The 19323-nt window shown below is 44.6% G+C and overlaps 1 long non-coding RNA gene across 1 annotated transcript in view; it reads left to right on the top strand.

The window, feature by feature from the left end:
* Positions 1-16919, top strand: part of LOC118596334 — a 57096-nt gene extending 40177 nt beyond the window's left edge. The window contains exons 3-4 of the long non-coding RNA XR_004946682.1: positions 14922-14980; positions 16737-16919. This is a non-coding gene — a long non-coding RNA (uncharacterized LOC118596334). The remainder of the gene's footprint in view (positions 1-14921; positions 14981-16736) is intronic.
* The last annotated feature ends 2404 nt before the right edge of the window (positions 16920-19323 follow it).

Raw genomic sequence — 19323 nt, 5'->3', positions numbered from 1 at the left:
GGACCTCCAAGCTTCAGAACTATGATTATTGTGTAAGCCATTCAGCTGATGTTTTTGTGGTACCAAACATTTCAGACTTAGACAGCCATGTTCAGCAAGAAAAGGCTGCCCTTGGCAAAGGGGAGTAAGAGACTTGGGCTACACTGGATTGATCCCTGGGGAGATCCTGAGTTAGGTTGGATCAGGAATAAAGGCCTTGGCTATCTGCTGTAAGCCTTTGAGCAAATCTTTAAAAGTGATGCCCCCTCTGGGCAGAAGCATCCCTGAGATTTGGGCTGATAGATGCTCCTTTTTGAAAAACAGAAAGTGTGCCTTTCTCAAAACAAGGGAGACACTACAAAGACTAGTGGTTGCCAGGGCCTGGGAAGGAAAGAAGAGAAAGGACTTCATGACTAAGTAGAACACGGGGATCTTTAGGGTGTGAATTATTCCATGTGATTCGGTAATGGTGCACACCTACCATCATGTGTGTATCCAAAGCCACAGCAGGTACATCACAGATGAATCCTAACTTGTACTGTGGTCATTATGACCTGTCAACGGCAATGACTGGATCACGCTAACGCAAGCTGTGAATAGTTAGAGCATGGGAAGGTGGGTGGAAGGGCAGACCAGGACATATGGATCTTTCTATGCTTCTTTCTCTTATCTTTTTTAAAGGCAAAAACTGCTCTAAGTAGCCTACTAATCAATCACAAATGACTTAACTCTTTCCCATCAAGCACTTTCAGGCACTCTTAATTTACACTTTTGCACAAACGGGAATGTGACAGCTAGAGGCAGTAATTTGGTTCCGACTGATAACCTAACATCATTACTTACAGTTGTATAAATATTTGTCAGAGAAATAAATAGTGCGCTTTTCTTGCAGGTGTCCACAGCACAGTACCACTCATTCACCTGTGTGAGCAGAATGCATGCTGGCTTGTTAGGCTTCTCATTCCTGTGTACTTCCTTCCTTGAGCTCTCTGTACACTGCACAGACTGTAGAACTGGGTATAGAGGCCCCTCCCTTGTATTAGTATTGAGGGTCTGTACCCCAGATCTGTCATTACAGAGACAACCTCTGGGGAGAGGGAACACCAAGGATTAGCTAGAGAAAGGGGCTGCCTAACAACTCTTAACCCACAAAGAGTGCTGTTCTGTGGGACAAAGAACGAAGAACCACCATCAGAGCTCTGAGAGGTGCTCAGAACTGGCAATGAAAGCTTAGATAGAAACCCAAAGGCCAATAGAGAAGCAAAGACCCGCATACCATATCTAGACGGTCCCATCTGCAAGGCTGAGTTCTCTGAGCTGGGATCTGGAATTGCTGGGGTGGTCTCAGCCAGTCTGGTTCTGTGCGGCAAAGGGCTAGGATCCCACAGGTCAGGCAGATTTAGGGAGAGGCCGAGGACTAGAGCAAGTAACAGGGGCAGTCTGTATATATGGCACAGTCCAGAGGCTGAAGGGAAAGAGGAGAAGGGAGACACATCCCAGCAATGACTGGAATGCAACAGCTATGCAAAACGAAACTCCTGGGAAAACCAAGCTGAGTCTTGGATTGTGGTTCAAGGAACAAGCCATGGGATAAAGAGCTTTTCCCTTCCGGGCCATCGGCTAGCACCCAGCCCAGGTTAGGAGTTAGCAATGTGTTTCAGATGTCTTTGTGAGAGGAGCGGGTGGGGCCAGCCTAGCCTTCTAGTAATCCTGAGAAGAATCGCCTGCCACAATAGGTAACCTTAGCAGCCACTTCACAGAACAAGAGGGAAGGGAGCTCGGAATAATGATACCTGCGCAATCCCAGCCATGCGAGGGAGTCAACCCAGAAGGTTCCTGAAGTAATATGGAAAATTTCTACTAGTTTCTGGATAGGCCAAGGCTTCCCAAGTTTGTTCTTTGACCACCTGCCTGTGAGTCATCTTGGAATCTGGTTACCCACTCACGCTGCTAACGTCTGCCTTAGACCGAGTGAGTGTTTCTTCAGCATGGGGTCTTGGATTATGAGGATTATGGGGGGTCTGAGTGCTATGGAAGTCTGAGGTCCATGGGAGTCTGAGCGCTATGGGAGTCTGAGGACCATGGGAGTCTAAGAACTATGGGAATCAAAGGACTATGGGAGTCTGAGGACTATGGGAATCTGAGGACTATGGGAGTCTGAGTAATATGGGAGTCTGAGGGCCATGGGAGTCTGAGAACTATGGGAATCTAAGGCCTAGGGGTGTTTGAGGACTGTGGGAGTCTGAGCACTATGAGGGACTGAGCGCTACTGGGGTCTGAGCACTATGGGGGTCTGAGGACCATGGAAGCAGAGCTGCTGTGTGCAGAGCCATTCTCTCCGTGGTGGGGGAGGGTTTGGTCAAACACGCCTACCTTACTGTGTCTCTTTGTAACTGGCCTGACAGGAATGAAGACATTCTAAACAGACACTCCTTCCCTTCATTTTGGTTATCAGACCATTAAAACAATGTATTCCAAGAAACTAGTATCTATCCCACCCCACCACACCTCCCAGGAATCTCACATATAGAGAAGGGAAGTCTAAAGCCTGGTATAGCCAGAGGGGAAACTTTCTCTCAGAAAGAGATTTACAAATTGTTTGAACACTTTATGGAGGAGGCAACGGGTCAGTGTTGGTTGGGACTATCTTGACTGGGTCCACTTACCTATAATAATCCTGGCCTTCTACTCCAGAGTTTCCAATTCAATACCTAGGGTAAGGTCTGAGGACCCACATTTCTGAGGAATACCCAGTACCTAGTATTGACCCAGGAACACACTTGGAAAACACTTGATTTAAAACGCTTCTCTTTACCGGGTAATGTCTTAAACGCTAACATCCTACTTGCTCACAGGCATCATGGAGTTGGCTCCCACCCGCCCTGTTACTCAGAGGACTAACAATGATGACCTCTCTCTCACCTTGTTAGATAACTTATCACTTTAAATGGACACCACCCGGGGGGGATTTCACCTTGCCAGGGTGAAATGGTGTATATTGTTCTAGTTGGAAATGTTTACATTGTATCAGCCCTGTCCTCCTGTTTGGCAGTGACAGCAACCCATGGTCCTCGTGTGACTTCCAGGTTCAGAAACAAAAACCCCGCCCTTCCTTTGCTTGCCCTAAGAGATAGTGTGCAAATAAAAAGAAAATGCTTACGAAGAAAGAGGAACCTGTGGATATTCTGAAATCTAGAAAGTGTTATTTTGGGGAGGCTTTCTGGGACAGGATGTCCCCACATCAGCTAGAGGAAGCCAAGCTTTTGATAAACACTATTTTGCCCTGCACAGATCAAAGGGAACCATTTATTCAAGGAAGGGATGGAAGTATTTGATGAGGTCCTTCTGCAGACACCCTGTAAACAGGATAAACCCTATCAGTGAAAGCTTAACCCACAGCCTGGCCAGATCCCCAGGAACAATGGAGCAACCAGTACTGTGGGTGGCAAGGGAAGAGGTTCTGTCCTGACAAGATTTTTTTCTGCCAAGGAATGGCCGTAAACAGGATTAGTCCTAATGAGATTATCAACTCAGGACCAACAGGCCAGGGATGGAGACTCCAATGTTCTATAACGAAAAGACATAGAAATAGCTTGTAGGGTGAGAGGATTGCAATGTAAGAGGTAAGGATTTTCCTACTCAACTTCCTTCTAGTCAGGGTGTCATTGCACCTTAGATAAGTGGTTCTGAACATGTGGGTCGTGACCCCTTTGGGGATTGCATAACAGCCATTTTACATGACGATTCATAACAGTAGCAACATTGCAGCTACAAAGTAGCAAAGACATAATTTTATGGGGGGGGGTGTCACCACAACATGAGGAAGTGTATTTAAGGGTTGCAGCATTAGGAAGGTTGTGAGCCACTGCCATAGGTGAAAAGATGTCACAGCTATTGCCTGGTGGAAGTGGGAGAACCAGAGTCTTACAGCACTCCACCAGGGCCACTGCAAAGCCTGAGCACACTTTGTTTCAACAAGGTGGGAGGGAGTTGCTGGTATCTAAGGGCATACAGCAGAAACATCCTTTCATCGCCTAGGACATCCCTGTCCAACAGATTTCTTCAGCATCCCCCACCCACCAGAGGGATGAAGAAGGAAATCAGTTAGAATGTGGTCTGTGACAAGTTGGGTACCAAGCACAGCAACAGGTGGGTGGGAATAGGCCAGCAATCCTTGGACCTCATTCTGAATGGATGTTACCATGTCATAACTCTCAAGAAGGTAAAAGATGGAACTTAGATTCAGGCAAAAGGAATAGAGAATATATGTGTTAGCTACAACTATTACCGAAATAGATAGTATGATGGTTAGCTTTCATTATCAACTTGACACAGCCTAGAATTGCTTAGGAGTAGAGTCTCAACAATGGATTGTCTACTGTGGATACTTCTGTAGGGGACACAGCCACAGCTTAAAGCTTCTCCTGACACTGGCCAGGCAATGCTGCTGCTTCTCCTGGGCTCATCTAGAAATGTCGTTGGTCAACTCCTTCACACCAGGATGCTTGCTGGTTGTGGGTCACCTTGCAGTGCCATGTGGCTTATCCTGGGGCAAGAGGACTTACTCCTGGGACCCAAGGCTGCCACTCTGCTGAAGTAACCCATTTTCCCATTCCCAGAGAACACTTAAGCATTTCTTTACTCTCAGTACAACATGTACAACATGTTGGACCCTCATGAAGGATTTGCCCAAAGCGTGAGGGAATGTGTACTTCCAGTCAAATCCAGCCCCTCTGGGCTAGCTATTGGGCCTTTCACATGAAAAAGAGTGTGGGTTCCAGAGGAGGAAGGACAGGATCTTTTTGTGTTCCCTCTCTTCTGGGTCTTGAAGCTCATCTCAACTATGGCCGGATAAGGAGTGGGTAGACATCCCCAGGAGCTAAGACTCTGGAGAGCACACTCTTCAAATCCACCATGGACAGAGGGCAGTGAAAGCAAATGTACCATTGTAAATGCATCTTAGGTACTTGCTTGCCACCATCATATTTATGGAGGAAGAGTTCCTACTGCCTCCTAACTGTAAGAATTCCACACTCACCATGTGACTGCAATGCCTATCTGGCAAGCTTCCAGAGACATGCCTGCATCCCTTGGGCCTTTTGTGCCATTTTGGTGACATCTAGCAGTTTGAAAATCACCTTCAATGCACACCTTCATCTCCTGTTTCCACTTAGGTACCTATCTCTCTTAGATTTTTGTAGTTTTCTTGATGATGACTTCTGGACTCCTTCCTTGTATCCCTTGGTGAGTTCCCTCAAATTGTTGTTCTGCTTTTTCTTCATCTCTCTCCTCCCCATTTTCAAATTCTACATTGAGCATCTCATCTGTTGTCTGAGTTATGGCTGCTATAAGGATAACCCCCAATCTAACACTCAATTCAGGAAATCTTTCCTAGTTTTTTGGAGCTCAGTTCTTTGGAATTTGGGGAGGAACATACACCAGGCCACCCTTGGACAAAGTGACAAAGGGCCCTGGGTTGACGCAAGGTGCAAACATCAGTTGGTGTGAGAGGTAGCATGGGGACCCACAGGAGAAACTGAACTCAAAAGTGAGTTATGGGCTTGTGTTCTTCCTCTCTCCAATTCACCTGTTTAAGCAATGGCATTATGAACTGAGTGCTTGGGTGTGTGCTAGGATTGGATGCAACCATGAGGGGACCCCCACCATGTGCAAGGGGCACTACCACTGAGCTCTACTCCCAGCTCCTGTGGCTTTTAGAAATAATAGCCTGAGTTAAGATAAGGGAATAGTCAAGCAGGATACAGTCTCAAAGGATTGGAGCCAGTTTGGAAGGACTAGTGGCCAAGTATAGGGAGATCTGCTGGCATCTCACAAACTCTCTCCTTGATTCTGATGCAAGCAAGGCCCTTGCCAGGGTCAGTGCACTCCTTATGGGGTCAGGCTTGATATGTATGTGCTGATTTCCAGATAGTTCTTCCATGAGGCTTTGCTAGATCCTTCCAGAGGACCCTCTGGATCCTTCCTCTGGGTTTGGTTGAGATTTGTTCTAATGGTCCTGCAACCTGACTCATTCTTTGCATTTCCGTGGATAATCTCACCCAATCCTTTGGCTTCAGGTGGTCCTGTCAGATGGATAACTCTCAAATCTGCATCTCCAGCCCTAACTTCATACTTCAAAGTGCATCTATAGTTTCTCCAAGACACCCAACTGAAGCCGGGCTCTTCACACCAAGTCCTGCTATTCTGCTCTCTCTGCTGGATGACAACACCATCCTCCACTCTGACATCCCAACAGAAACCAAACCTGGGATCCTCTTCACCTCATCCACTTTCTTCCTTTGGAATGTCCATTTTGTCTATGACCACTGATGACTTCATCTCCTCTCCATTGCCCATTTCTTATTGCCCCTTGCCACCTCTCCCCTGGAAACCCCAGGAGTTTCCTACTCAGTCACTTATATCCAGTGCTGCAGCCTTCCTCTTGGTCTTCAAGGCTATTCTAGAATTTTCTTTCTCAAGGGAGAAGTTGAGAATCTTACTCTGTGACTCAGTGTCTTCTCATTGCCCAGGACTAGAAACAATTTAAACACATGCCTGACACACACCCTTCACTGTTTGCCTTCTGACCCCTTGGCCAAGGTTGTTTGCTGACATTTCCAAGTTCTTCTTCAGGCTTCACTACCTGTGGCCAGCTCCTGAACGGACCAGCTCTACAACCACACCTTTTCACCTACTCAGTCCCTGTTTGCATTGCCCCTTCCTTCATCTTGGACAACAGAAATGTTCCTCTTTTTTCTCAGTGCACCCTGGTGATTATCACGCACAGTTGAATACTTCCTGTTTTCATCTGCAGCTACAGAGGAGCAGCCACAAGTAACCAGTGACAATCCCATGCACCGAGACGCCGTGGCCGTGGAGTTTTTCCATAGCTTCTGGGGCTGATCGTTTCGCTGCCTCTTTCTCAAGGGTGATATAGTTCCTTTTTTGTTCTCAGAGCTGTGGATGTGACGGGTACCGGCAGCCTCTCTGATGCATACACTCAACACATTCCTCCTCAGAAAGCCAATTGTTTGAAAGATGTCAGGCTACATATTTCCAGTTTTCCAGAGGCAGATTCTGTATGAGGAGTGACTGTGGTTGATGCATGGACTAGAGTTCTGCCTTCACTGCGCTATGGCTTTGTGATTTGGGCAACTCATCTGACCTCTATGTGCCTCAGACCTCTCATTTGTAAAATGGGGGTAATAACCCTCAGGACATATCTCTCAGCATTCTTAGGAGTTAAATGAGTCACTGTTGTTGTAGGATTTGGAAGAGTGCCTGGCATGTGGTAAATATCTATGTGTCTGTAAAATCAATCAATCAATCAACAGATCCCTATTAGTCTTGGTGTTGGGGCAGAGCCTGAATATTGGGAAGGAGCATGCCGATAGTACACTATCTGTGTAGTAAGGGTATAAAAAAATTGCTGTTAATGTTTTTATGACTCTTATTTTTATATTTTAAACTAACTTTTAAAATTATGACACTAAGTGATGTCAGTGACATCTTCACACGTCTTACTTGTCCCCTCCCCCACTGCTCTCTCGCCTGTCCCCACCAGCTGGTTCTCTTTCTTCCTTCAGTTAATCCCAACTTCTGCTTTCTTTTCTTTTTTCTTTTTTAGTTCTTCAAGACAGGATTCCCCCCACACACACACCCCTTCCCGAGACAGGGTTTCTCTGTGTAGTTTTGGAACCTGTCCTGGAAGACACTTTGTAAACCAGGCTAGCCTAGAACTCACAGAGCTCCACCTGCCTCAGCCTCCTGAGTGCTGGGATTAAAGGAGTGCACCACCACTGCCCAGCCTAACTTCTGCTTTCTTAATACAAACATTCCATTAGAGTTTCTATTTCTCATGTCCCTTATAATCTCTTCCTCTGCCCTTACTCCTTTCTAGTTTATTGAACATTATCCAAACTATTTTAAATTTAAATGCATAACATACATACACACACCACACACACACTTTCAAACCTTGGTCCCACCTATAAGAGAAAACATTTTATCTTTCTGTGTCTGGCTTATTTTGCTCAGCACAATTATTTTCAGTTGCATTCATTTTATCTCAAATGTCATGATTTTACTCTTCTTCATTGTTGTACAAAATTCCATTCTGTCGATCTACCACATTCTTTCTATCCATTCATCTGTTGATGGGCATGTAGGCCAGTTCTATTCCCTGGCTAGTGGGAATAGTGAAGCAGCAAGCAAGTGTGTGCAAATATCTCTGTGGCAGAACTTGGAGAACTTCAATACCCAAAGAAGTATTGAAGAGCCAGCCAGCCTCCATCTTAGGCTTGAAGGCCATCTTATAGAAAAGACAAACTAGGTTCATTGCTGTTTATGATTAAACCTCTGTTTCTCAAGGATTAGGCTATGCCCCACCTGTAACCTTAACTACAAATGGTTCTGTACTGCCTGTTCCAGGAATGGCAAGCATGTCTTTGTTTCAAAATGTTGTTCATAATCATCTTGCAACCCTACCTTTGTTTTAAAGGTTATATGACAACCTATGACTACCTTGTTATGACTCCCTGTTCTAACTACCTTGTTTTGACCACCTCTTACGTTATGCTCCTGTAACCCCACCCATTTTTGCCGGCCAGAGTAGGGAAATCTCCTATCCCTGAGCCATAAAATCCTTGTTTTCCTCATATCCAATGCTGACCCCTTGAGCCCTGCCTTAAAGGGAGGCAGCCTGTGTACACAAATAAAAAAGTTAGCTTTAATTAACTGTTTGCCTTAATTAATTTGGCCAGGGTGAGTTGGGTTGATGATCTTTCTCCTCCCATCTTTAGGATTAACAGCATATGTTTAGGAGTGGTGTAGGTGGACCTTACGATATTTCCATTTTTAGCTTTCCTGAGGGAACTGATCTCCACAGTGCTAGGTCAGTTTATAGCGGCCTTAGCAGTGAAAGGGGTTCCCCACATTCTGGCCAGCATTTGTCATTACTTATTTTCTTGATGATAGCCATTCTGACTGACTGAGATGGAGTCTCAATACATGCTAGCCCTCCTGTGATCTGGGTCCATCCTGTAAAGAACCATGAAGTGGGTATCACTCAGGACTAAAATGCTCAGTGCTACATAGCTTCACTTTAGGTACGGAGCCAGGCTCCAGATTCGAGTCTACCCACTGCTACATGCAACCTCTCCCTATCAAGGGACACATTCTTCCACAGGGCTAATGTGATTTAGGAATGACTCAGTGTATGTATCCTCATAACTTACTGGCTGGAAAGTGGTTCAGATGCCACATATCACGATTCATAGGACAGCCAGCATGTGTGTTCACAACCCTTAGAAAATGCAGTTGACATGATTCTCTTTTTAACTGCAGTAAACAATGGGTCTCAGCCCTTCCTCCTCCTTTTCACACAGAGTCCCACTTCCCCACCTGTTAGCTAATATTCCAGAAATGATCTGTGTAAGTGTGTTCTTAGAACTAATATATAGGCACCTTACCATAATCAGTATACCTTGGGCTGCCTTCCTTTGATTATTTAACACTTATCCAAGCATTTAAAGTCAAATGCTCATTTTTCTTTTGTTTTGGAACCACCCTGGCAACATCTAGTGGCATATTCCCAGACCAGGGTCCCAACCTGCACCAGCGGAGCCCATGGCTGCCCCACGCAGGATGGGGGGTCTGTGGCTGCAATAATTGTCTTTGTGCCTATCAGGACTGCCTCTTCAAACAAGGACCTCAGTATTTTACCTCAGTTCCCACTTCCACCTACGCTTTCTAAAATTTCATTCCGTGATCACCTACTGCATCCCCACATGCTTACAGTCCGTCCTTTTGCCGGACCCTAAGGGAACATTCCTGTATATTCTTACTTCCAGCAGAACAGAGCGGGAGAGTAGGTTGACACATACTGTTGACTCATTTTGACTGTTGAATGTTCTGGCAGGCAGCCCCACAGGTGACCTACTTCCTCCCATGCCTTTAGCAGACCAAGGACACAATGCCCAGAAAAAACCAGTAACTTTCCCTACAGTTCACTGACTGCCAGCATCAGAGACAACATTGTCTGATGAAGACGAGGAGGGCCAAGTTTACAAGGTACAAGGTTATACGCAGGGGCAGGGGTGACAGGGAGCCTGGAATCACGTTGGAGGTGATACTGAAGACATGTACGCTACATGTATGTAGAGGTATGCCTCTGTCTTGGGAGGATGCTTCTTTCAGAAATAATCTATGTATTTGTAAATGGTTTTTTTAATACATAAAAACATCATATTGTCACAGTGACATTAGCTTCACCGCCCACCTCCCCAGTGCGCAGGGGAGGGGAGGGAGGCAGAAAGGGAGACACTAGCCACAGAGCCTTCTAGATGTCTGCCCAAAGTCTTGCCAGGGTCACTCTGTTGCATTTCTATGCAGTATTATGACAGAGATTTCATTGTTAAGAACATGTTCTTTGAGTTTCCTGCTTATGGCTAAGCTGAAGAAAATACGGGCTGGGTTTGTTGTTTTTTTGTTTTTTTGGTTTTTTTTTCCTTCTCCTTTTCTATTTGCTTTTCCAACCTTCAGCTTTTATGACCTTAAAAAAAAAAAAAAAGTACACGAAAGCCCAGCTGATCTAAAAAGCAGCCTGTTTGCAACCCGATAGGAGACGTGGAATGTCACCAGCTAGGCAGAAGTGTAGGGTTCTCTGAACACCTTTCAACAGTTTTTTCCAAGTGGCGACTGGTTCATTTCCATTGAACCACCTGAAGATGCTGGGTGAGCAGTACATTTCCTAAGCTGGTCAAAAGACTGGGGGTAGTCACGTGCCTCAGCAGTGGAAAAGGGAGCCTAGAGAATCTTCTCTATAGTTCACTTAATACTTAACGTAATTAAAGTTGAGATTAGACCATGTGCCATGCTCAGAGGTCACAGTCCTCATTAAAATAGGTGTTTGGTGGCTCAGATAACATCTGGCACCACTTTCTGTTTTACCATTGATGGATAAAGATAACAGTTGCCAGGCATGTGAACCAACTCTGAACAGTATGTCAGCATTGTTCTCAGAGACTGCACTGTCCATGTGCTTAGAGAAGATTTATGGTCTAGTGTTTGGCCAGAAACCTTACGCCTTTTGTTTGAGTAGACACAGCCAGTGTCTGTCTGTAGGAAAATACTGTACAAAAAGCACAGGTGGAATGCTGGCCCCTTCCAAGCCCAAATGGAAGAATTATGTGATTTAGATTGTGGAGTAATGACTAATCTCAGAGGCTTTGGAAACTGCTGCCTCTCATCCTTTCTACCCTCCCTTTCCGATTCTGTGAAGGAGGGAGAGAAGCTAGGTAAATATGAAGACTTTCATGCAGCCTGGCTGTTAAAGTCCTGTCTTAATACCTATGACTAAGGAGCTGCTAAGTACATTGTCAAATAGATCTTGGCTTTGAGAAGAGCAGAGCTTGCTTGTGTTTCCTCCCCTTAATTTAAACATTGATTTACTTTATTTTTAAAGTTATGTGTACGTGGGTATATCTGTGCATAGGAGCGCAGGTGCCTGCTGAGGGGGTGTTGCATCCTCTGATGCTGGGGTTACAGGCAGTTGTGGGACTCCCAACATGGCGCAAAGAACCAAACTCAGGTCCTCTGCAATAACGGCACCTGCTCTTAGCTTCTGAGCCTTCTTTCTATCATCGCTCCACCGACTGAATGTCCTACTGTCTAACTGCAATAGCATTTCCTAGTAGCTATCCTCAACAGTCCAATCCCAGATGGCTGGAACCCCTTGTTCTCCGTGTGACCAGTCCCTCAAAAAGTGGAGTCAAGTCTTCTCACAACCCTCTACCTCCCAAGGCAAGGGAGCATTAGGCAAAGTTTGGTCCATGTCTTCCCTCTTTGTGGTATCTCTGATGATGCTGTCTTCCTCCTTGTCTCCTGACCTCCTGTCATCCTGGTATGGCTTCTCCATCCAGAGCCCTAGCTGACTAGATAAGGCTGTCCTTGCCACACTCTACTGGGCCACAGGTATAGATACTCACTACCTTTAGGGCCATGCTTGTTGATGGGCTCAAATCACCATATCGTCCTCAACATTGCCCTCCTTGACCAGTTTTATTTTTTTTTAATTTTTTAAAATTTTATTTCATGTGCATTGATGTGAAGGTGTCAGATTCCCTGGAATCTGGAGTTACAGACAGGTGTGAGCTGTCATGTGGGTGCTGGGAAATGAATCTGGGTCCTCTGGAAGAGTAGCCAATGTTTTTACCTTCAAGACAACAATAGTTCTCACTAAGGGTAATTTCTGCCCCTCAGCCTAGGAGACACTGTCAATGTCTAGACACATTTCTTGGTTGTTACGACTTGGAGAGAGAATGTTCCTGGCTTCTGGCAGGCAGAAGACAAGACTTCTGCTAGCAAGGTTTCATGGCTCAAAACAGCCCCAACAATGACCCAGTGCCCAGCCCAAGGAGATATCAGAGGCCTTTATTCTTTTTCTACATCTCTGGCAGAAAGACAAACAGAGAACAAAACACAATCTGTTCCCAGGCACATACCTAGATCCCTTTGTTCACATCCCCACTTCTGAGCCAGTACTGGAAGAAAAGAGCAGGGTCTTGAGAAACCATTCCTCCCACACTGCATGTGGCCCTCCTCTCCCTGGGAAGGATGGAAATGGATGCTCTACTCTTGGTCCCCCTCTCCCTGGGAAGGATGGAAATGGATTCTCTACTTGGGCAGAAGAACCATTCATGTGGGAGGTTCTGAGATCAGGCTGTAATCAGGTCCATGATATTTACCGTTTAAAAAAATACTCAAAATACCAGCAATCAATATGGAGGATCTTTTGAAAACTGAAAGTAGAATTACCATATGGCCCAGATCTACCACTCCTGGCTACATACCCAAAGGACTCAATGTCAACATACCACAGAAACACATGTACATCCATGCTTATTTCTACTCTTTTCACAATAATCAGGAGGTAGAACCATCCTAAGTACCCATCAACAAATGAAATGATAAAGAAAATATGGTTTATATTTTACAGTGGAATTTTATTCAGCCATAAAGAAGAATAAAACTACGTCATTTGCAAAGAACTGGATAGAACTTGTGATCTTGATGCTAAGTGAAATAAATCAGATCCAAAAAGACAAATATCCTATTTTTTTCTCTGATATGAGGACTCTAGACTTGAATGCGTGCACGCCAACACACAGACACACACACACACACACACACACACACACACACACACACACACACTCGACATGAAAGTAGAATGGAGCCACCTAGGGAAAAAAACAGTGACATATGTGAATGGGAAGAGTGGGACAAGAAACTTCATGGGGTGAATATGATCGAAGTCTATGATACACATGTGTGAAGATGTCATAATGAACCCCACAGTTTTTGAGTTTGTTTTTTGTTTTGTTTTGTCTTTTGAGACAGGGTTTCTCTGTATAGTTTTGGTGCTTGTCCTGGACCTTGCTCTGTAGACCAGGCTGTCCTCGAACTCAGAGATTCCCCCTGCCTCTGCCTCCCAAGTGCTGGGATTAAAGGCATGTGCCACCACTGCTGGGATGAACACCATAGTTTTATATGCCTACTTTGAAAGAGAGAGAGAGAGAGAGAGAGAGAGAGAGAGAGAGAGAGAGAGAAGGAAATCTCTCTATAACTTTAAAAAATACACTTATCTAGAATTCAGATTAAATCAGCCTTAGGTGAGGCCCTTGTGGTCTCTGTCTTAATCCCCAGAGAAGAGTGGTACAGGCAGAGCCAATAGCCCTGTGGCCTGGCCATCATTCTGCTCAGTAGAGTGTGGGGAAGAGACCTCCCCAAAGAACCATCATTACCTCTCTTAGTCTCTTTGCTGTTTGAACACCCTTTAGGGCAGCCAGCCTTAAGCAGGACACTCGATGTTGTAGCTAGACTAAGTCAGCTAGGAAAACAGGACTCGGGATTCAGGTCAAAGTTTTCTTATCTTGAACTGGGATTGTGTCTAAAACAATATTTACCAAAACCAAGACCAGCGAGCAAATAAACAATTAAAGCTGTAATAAAGCAATCTATGCTAGCTACTTAATTTAGAAAAAAAAAATGCTTCCTTTTTTTCCTTTAGAAAGAGAAAATAATTTCAACTTGAAGCCTTGAGGTGATTTACAGCTTGTGAAAGTAATGGGATAGTATAATAAATCATTAACACCATCTCCATGAAGTATGACTATTCCAATTCTGCCTGTTGACTCCCTGCTTCCATACAATGGAGTCTTTACAAGGCAAAATTAATCTGGCATTGACCTTGTCATCATTCCTAGCTTTGACAGATGAAAATTCCTCCCCACTGACCAAGAATCTCTTCACCTTCTCTTCAGCTTTAATACCCTCCTGTAGTGAAATAAGCATGAGATTAAATCTGAGCAGCTTGGATTCTCGTCTGCATATAATACTTCCTTATAAAGATTTTAACTTCCTGATTTGTAACATTTTAACTCCCTTAGGCTGCTTCTCTATCAGTAGATTGAAGAGGTCACTGGGGACTGTGTAAATTCTTTCCCATTTAGGAATGCACAGGCAGGTAGATCACCCATTTGACAACCTTTCATAAGATGAACAGCCTGGTTTTGTCTGGCCTGTTGTGTGGGAACATGGTGTAACTGTATCCATTTACAGTTATTGGAGCACTCTGCAAAAGAAGACAATGCTATGGAGTCATCCAAGAAAGTGATGAGAAGATACTGATGAAAATATTATCACTTAGTTAGGGTTCCATCAGATAGCTCACAAATGCCAGCTAGCATGTAATTCTGTCAGTGAACATTTTTGGGTGAACTGTCAAATGGGGTGAGCCCTGACCCAATGGGTATCATAAGTAATGCTCTTGATAAATCTAGAGAAAAGTTGGACTTAGCTTTCAGTCTATAAACACAGTAAGACACTACATTCATACTGCAGTTTGTGGCATGTTTTAATACTGTCCTTCTTTTTTAAAGGGAGACTGAATTTTCTGAGCTCAGGAAACCTGACTTTGGCCATTGTGGAGGAAAACTAGGTATGAGAATGTGGAAATAAAATGCGACAATGCCTTGACATTCTGAGTTGTGAGTGTTGGGAACCAAAGCTGGGCCTTCCCCAAGAGAAATAAGTGCTCTGAGCTCCTGAGTCCTCTCTCGGGACTGTAAGTTACTTCCTAACCAATTCACATACTCCTTAAGCAAAATCTTGGTGGCAAAGTGCACACAAGAAGTGGGTTAAGCAAAGAAAATAGAGTTCAGCCACAGACACGCCCTTACAAACAGAACACTCTCCAGGCCACTGGCTGGCCGGCCTGCACAGGTAACCGAAAGAATATCGAGCTGATGAGAAGGTTGAAAGGTGGGAGAAAGAATAAAAAGGATAAGTTGACTCAACATAGAAGCTGGAGTATGCTGTGAAAATATGTTGCTCTGATTGGTTGATAAATAAAGCTGTTTGGCCAATGATGAGGCAGAATAGGGTTAGGCGGGACATTGTAACTTGAGAGGAGGAAGGAGAAAGGCAGAACAGAGGAGATGCTGCCAGCTGCCAACATGAGAAACAAGATGTAAAGATACTGGTAAGCCATGAGCCGTGTGACAAAGTATGGATTTATAGAAATGGGCTAATTTAAGATGTAAGATCTAGCTAGTGAGAAGCCTGAGCCAGTAGGCCTACAATTCATAATTAATATAAGCCTCTGTGTGTTCATTTGGGTCTGAGTGGCTGCAGGACCACAAGGCCATGGGAGCTGGGTAGACACAGGAAAACTTTCAGTGACGTGGGAGTGCTCAAACAATGTCAAGGATTTTATTGCCATGGCCTGGGATCACAGGAGTCCTTGAAACCCAGAGCCCTGTCTCTGCAGGTGGGCCCTACACAAAGTCAGGCCTTCCTCTGAGTAGAGGAGGAGGTGATGGTTACTGTCTGCAAACTCTACTCCAGACTCTGTGCGCAAACTAGTATCAATATTTCACAGAGGAGAAAAAAGTATCTCAAAAAGGTTAGGTTGTTTGTATAAAAATGTCCCATAGTAAGTTTGTGTGTGCTGAAGTGGAGGATAGAGGGGAGGGAGAGAGGGAAAGGGCAAAAAGTCAGAACCAGGAACATCAGCTCCTAGCTTAAGCTCACTTAGTAAGGCCAAAATGTCAAAAAGGTCTCATTACTATTAGAGTGACGTATGTGAACCACAAGTGAGGCCATGAATACGAACTGAAAAATGCCTTTGTCCTTTGCCATTTCCTTGAACCATTCTAGTTCTGTGTTTCTGAAGGCAGGTCTTTATCCCTACAAAAGCAGGCTCCTTTGGAAACTTGTAGACTCTGCCCTTGTCTAGCTACTGTGGTTGGCACGGAGGTTAAATGACAACTTCTCTATTTGCAATTTATTTATATGAGAAGTGAAATGTCAAGTTCACCCCGGGTTAAAAAAAAAAAATTACTCTTTATAAACGTGCAAACAAATACAAACGTTTGCTGCCAAAGTGTCCAAAAAGACCAAACCAGAGACAAGAAATATCTCAATTCCAACTGCCAAGCTCTTCCACATGGCCTGTTCAACAGATGGAAGGAAATTATGAAGGACAAAACTAAACTCAACCAAATGTGTCGTTGACAAATTTCATAGAAAACACTAAGTGAAGGAATGGTTTCTACCCACCTGGCCAACCTGATCGCTATGAACACCAACATTATAAACTGAGAGGGGAAAGTACTTCTAATTCTGGATTGGAATTTTGCCAGATGTCTTTAGCATCACTTGAATATTCATCATATTTCCTCTCATGCTCACAGGTTTATTTGCATCTGTAAAGCATAACTGGGAGCCATCTGATGGACTAGTGATATGGCTGCATTGGAGGAGTGCTAACCCAGCAGGCATGAAGCCCCATGTTCCATCCTTAGCAGAATATAAAGCTGATGTGGTGGTGGACACCTGTAACTCCAGAACATGGGAGGTAGAGGCAGAAGGATAAATTTGAGGCCAGCTTAGTCTACTTTGATTCTGTCTAGAATAAAAAATCTTGTGATTAAGAAGCAAACTATTTTATTTTATTGAACATCGACATACCTACACTTATTTATACATGATCCCCAAATGTCTCCGCTCCCTGAACCTATGTGGTGCCCTGATAAGGAGGCCAGCAGCATATCTGCACACTCTGGCCTCTGGAGACAATGGCAGAAATGTGACTAGGGTGACTTTGAAAGTACTTGTGGATCTGGCATTATTGATGGTCACCAAGGAGACAAGGTCTTAGATCAAGACAAGGAATTGGCGTTGTGCCCACAGTGTGGCTCTGCCAGCCCAGTGGCCTGGAGCTGGCAGAACAGGTTTGGTGCCTACTTCTGTCTACCCACATGAAACTGGGAGGAGACTGAACAGGATCTTGCTTCTGGTATCTTTCCTGAGAAGAGAGCAAATGGAAACTGTATCTTTCCTTTCGCTCTTCTTTCTTTCTGTCTCCCTCACATATAAATAAATAGTTGGAAACTCTGCTAGTCGCATTGCCCTGGAGTAGGATGCAGTCTCCTATCAATATAGAAACAACATACATGACACATGACTGGTCATAAACCCAGAATTGAAGTTATTGTCACAGCTGTGGCTAAGATTTTACCCCTAAACCCAGAGAAAGGGAGAACCCAGCACTTCTTCAGCAAATGTCAGAACATGTAAGTAAAGCCCATGTTATTCCAGAAACTCTGCATTTATTGGATACACAGTACAGGTGGGTGTGCTGACTTTTGCTGCAGGGAAGGAAACAATGGATGACTATTTGTCATTGTTACAAAAGATGGGGCCAAAATACCTTTTCCATGTCTATTTCTGCAGACCAGTTATTCTCAACCTTCCTAATGCTGCGACCCTCATGTTTTAATACAGTTCCTCATGTTTTAATACATGAACGTCCTCATGTTGTGACCTCGAACAGAAAATTTTTTGTTGCTACTTCATAACTGCAATTTTGCTACTGTTATAAATCATAATGTAAATATCTGTGTTTTCTGATGGTCTTAGGTGACCCCTGTGAAAAGGTCATGCGGCCTCAAGGGTTGTGATCCACAGGTTGAGAACCTGCTGCTGTAGACTGTCACTACCAATGACAATGACATATATAACAAAGGGATAGCACCCAGCACACCTGCCTCTGTTTCGGTGGGTCACTTAAAAGATCACACTGAACTTGAAGCCAAGGGTCTGGTTCAAATCTCACCCCTATCAATTCGTCATTATATTGTCTTCTCGGCTTCAATTTTCTCAGCTGTAAAGGGAATCTTACCCTCTTCAGGCACTGCTGGCTTCCCCTCCATGACACTGCTGTCTTTCTTCCTTCTAACACGATTGTGATTTTTGTCCAGTTCAGGGATGTTTGCAGTTAGAGACACTCATTTCCTGGACTAGCAATTCATGTGACCTAGTTCCAGCAAATGAACTCTAAGCAGGTATTATGGAGTAGGATTGTCCCAAGGGGGAGGGGGGAGAGAGGGGGGAGAGAGACAGAGAGAGAGAGACAGAGACAGAGAGAGACAGAGAGAGAGACAGAGACAGAGGGGGGAGAGGAGAGAGGGGAGGGGAAAGGAGAGAGAGGGAGGGAGAGGGAGGGAGGGAGGGAGAGAGGAAGGGAGAAGAGAGAGAGAGAGAGAGCGAGAGCGCAGGTGTGCCATATACCTAAGGCCTGCCCTGTGAGCAGCTATATATAACAAACTGCCCATTTCTGCCACATCCACTGTTACATGAGAAAAAGAAGAACCTTGATCAGTTAAACTGCACATGTGCAGCCAAAATCAAACTGCCTGGTGGGCGGCCTAATGGTGCTGGCATGAAGAATTTATGAGATGCAAAGTACTTAGTACACAGTGTAATCATGACTGACACTAACTTACCAATAGGAAAGTATGATTCATACGGTGTGTTAGCTTTCTCTCACTGTGACAAAAATACCTGAGAACATCAGCTTCAAGGATGAAAGGTTTATTTGGGTTCATCGTTTCTGGGACTTCTGTCTATTGTCACTTAACTCAATAGCTCTGGGCCAGTGATAGGCCACACATCATGCTGGAAGTGTGTTGTGGGGCAGACTATTTACCTTCTGAGGCTAGGGAGTAGAGGGAGTGAGCACAAGGGGCCTGGGACAAGGTACACCTTTCAAATGTATGCCGTTATGATCAACATCCTCTAATGAGGCTCCTCCTTCTGGTCTCCAACACTTCTCAAGTGTGCATCAAGCCATGAGTTCAGTGGTGGACTCATCCCATCATGTTCCACCACCCCTGAACATGGTTATACTGGGGGCATCCCTAATTCAAATTATAACATAGCATGAAGCAAAGTGATCCCCCATCCTTAGAAGCATAAGTCCTTGCTAGGGTGGGGATG

Source organism: Onychomys torridus, chromosome 15 (assembly GCF_903995425.1).
Source record: "Onychomys torridus chromosome 15, mOncTor1.1, whole genome shotgun sequence".
Lineage (NCBI taxonomy): Eukaryota > Metazoa > Chordata > Mammalia > Rodentia > Cricetidae > Onychomys > Onychomys torridus.
The sequence above is the reverse complement of the archived record's forward strand: the minus strand, read 5'-3'. Positions and strand labels throughout refer to the sequence as shown.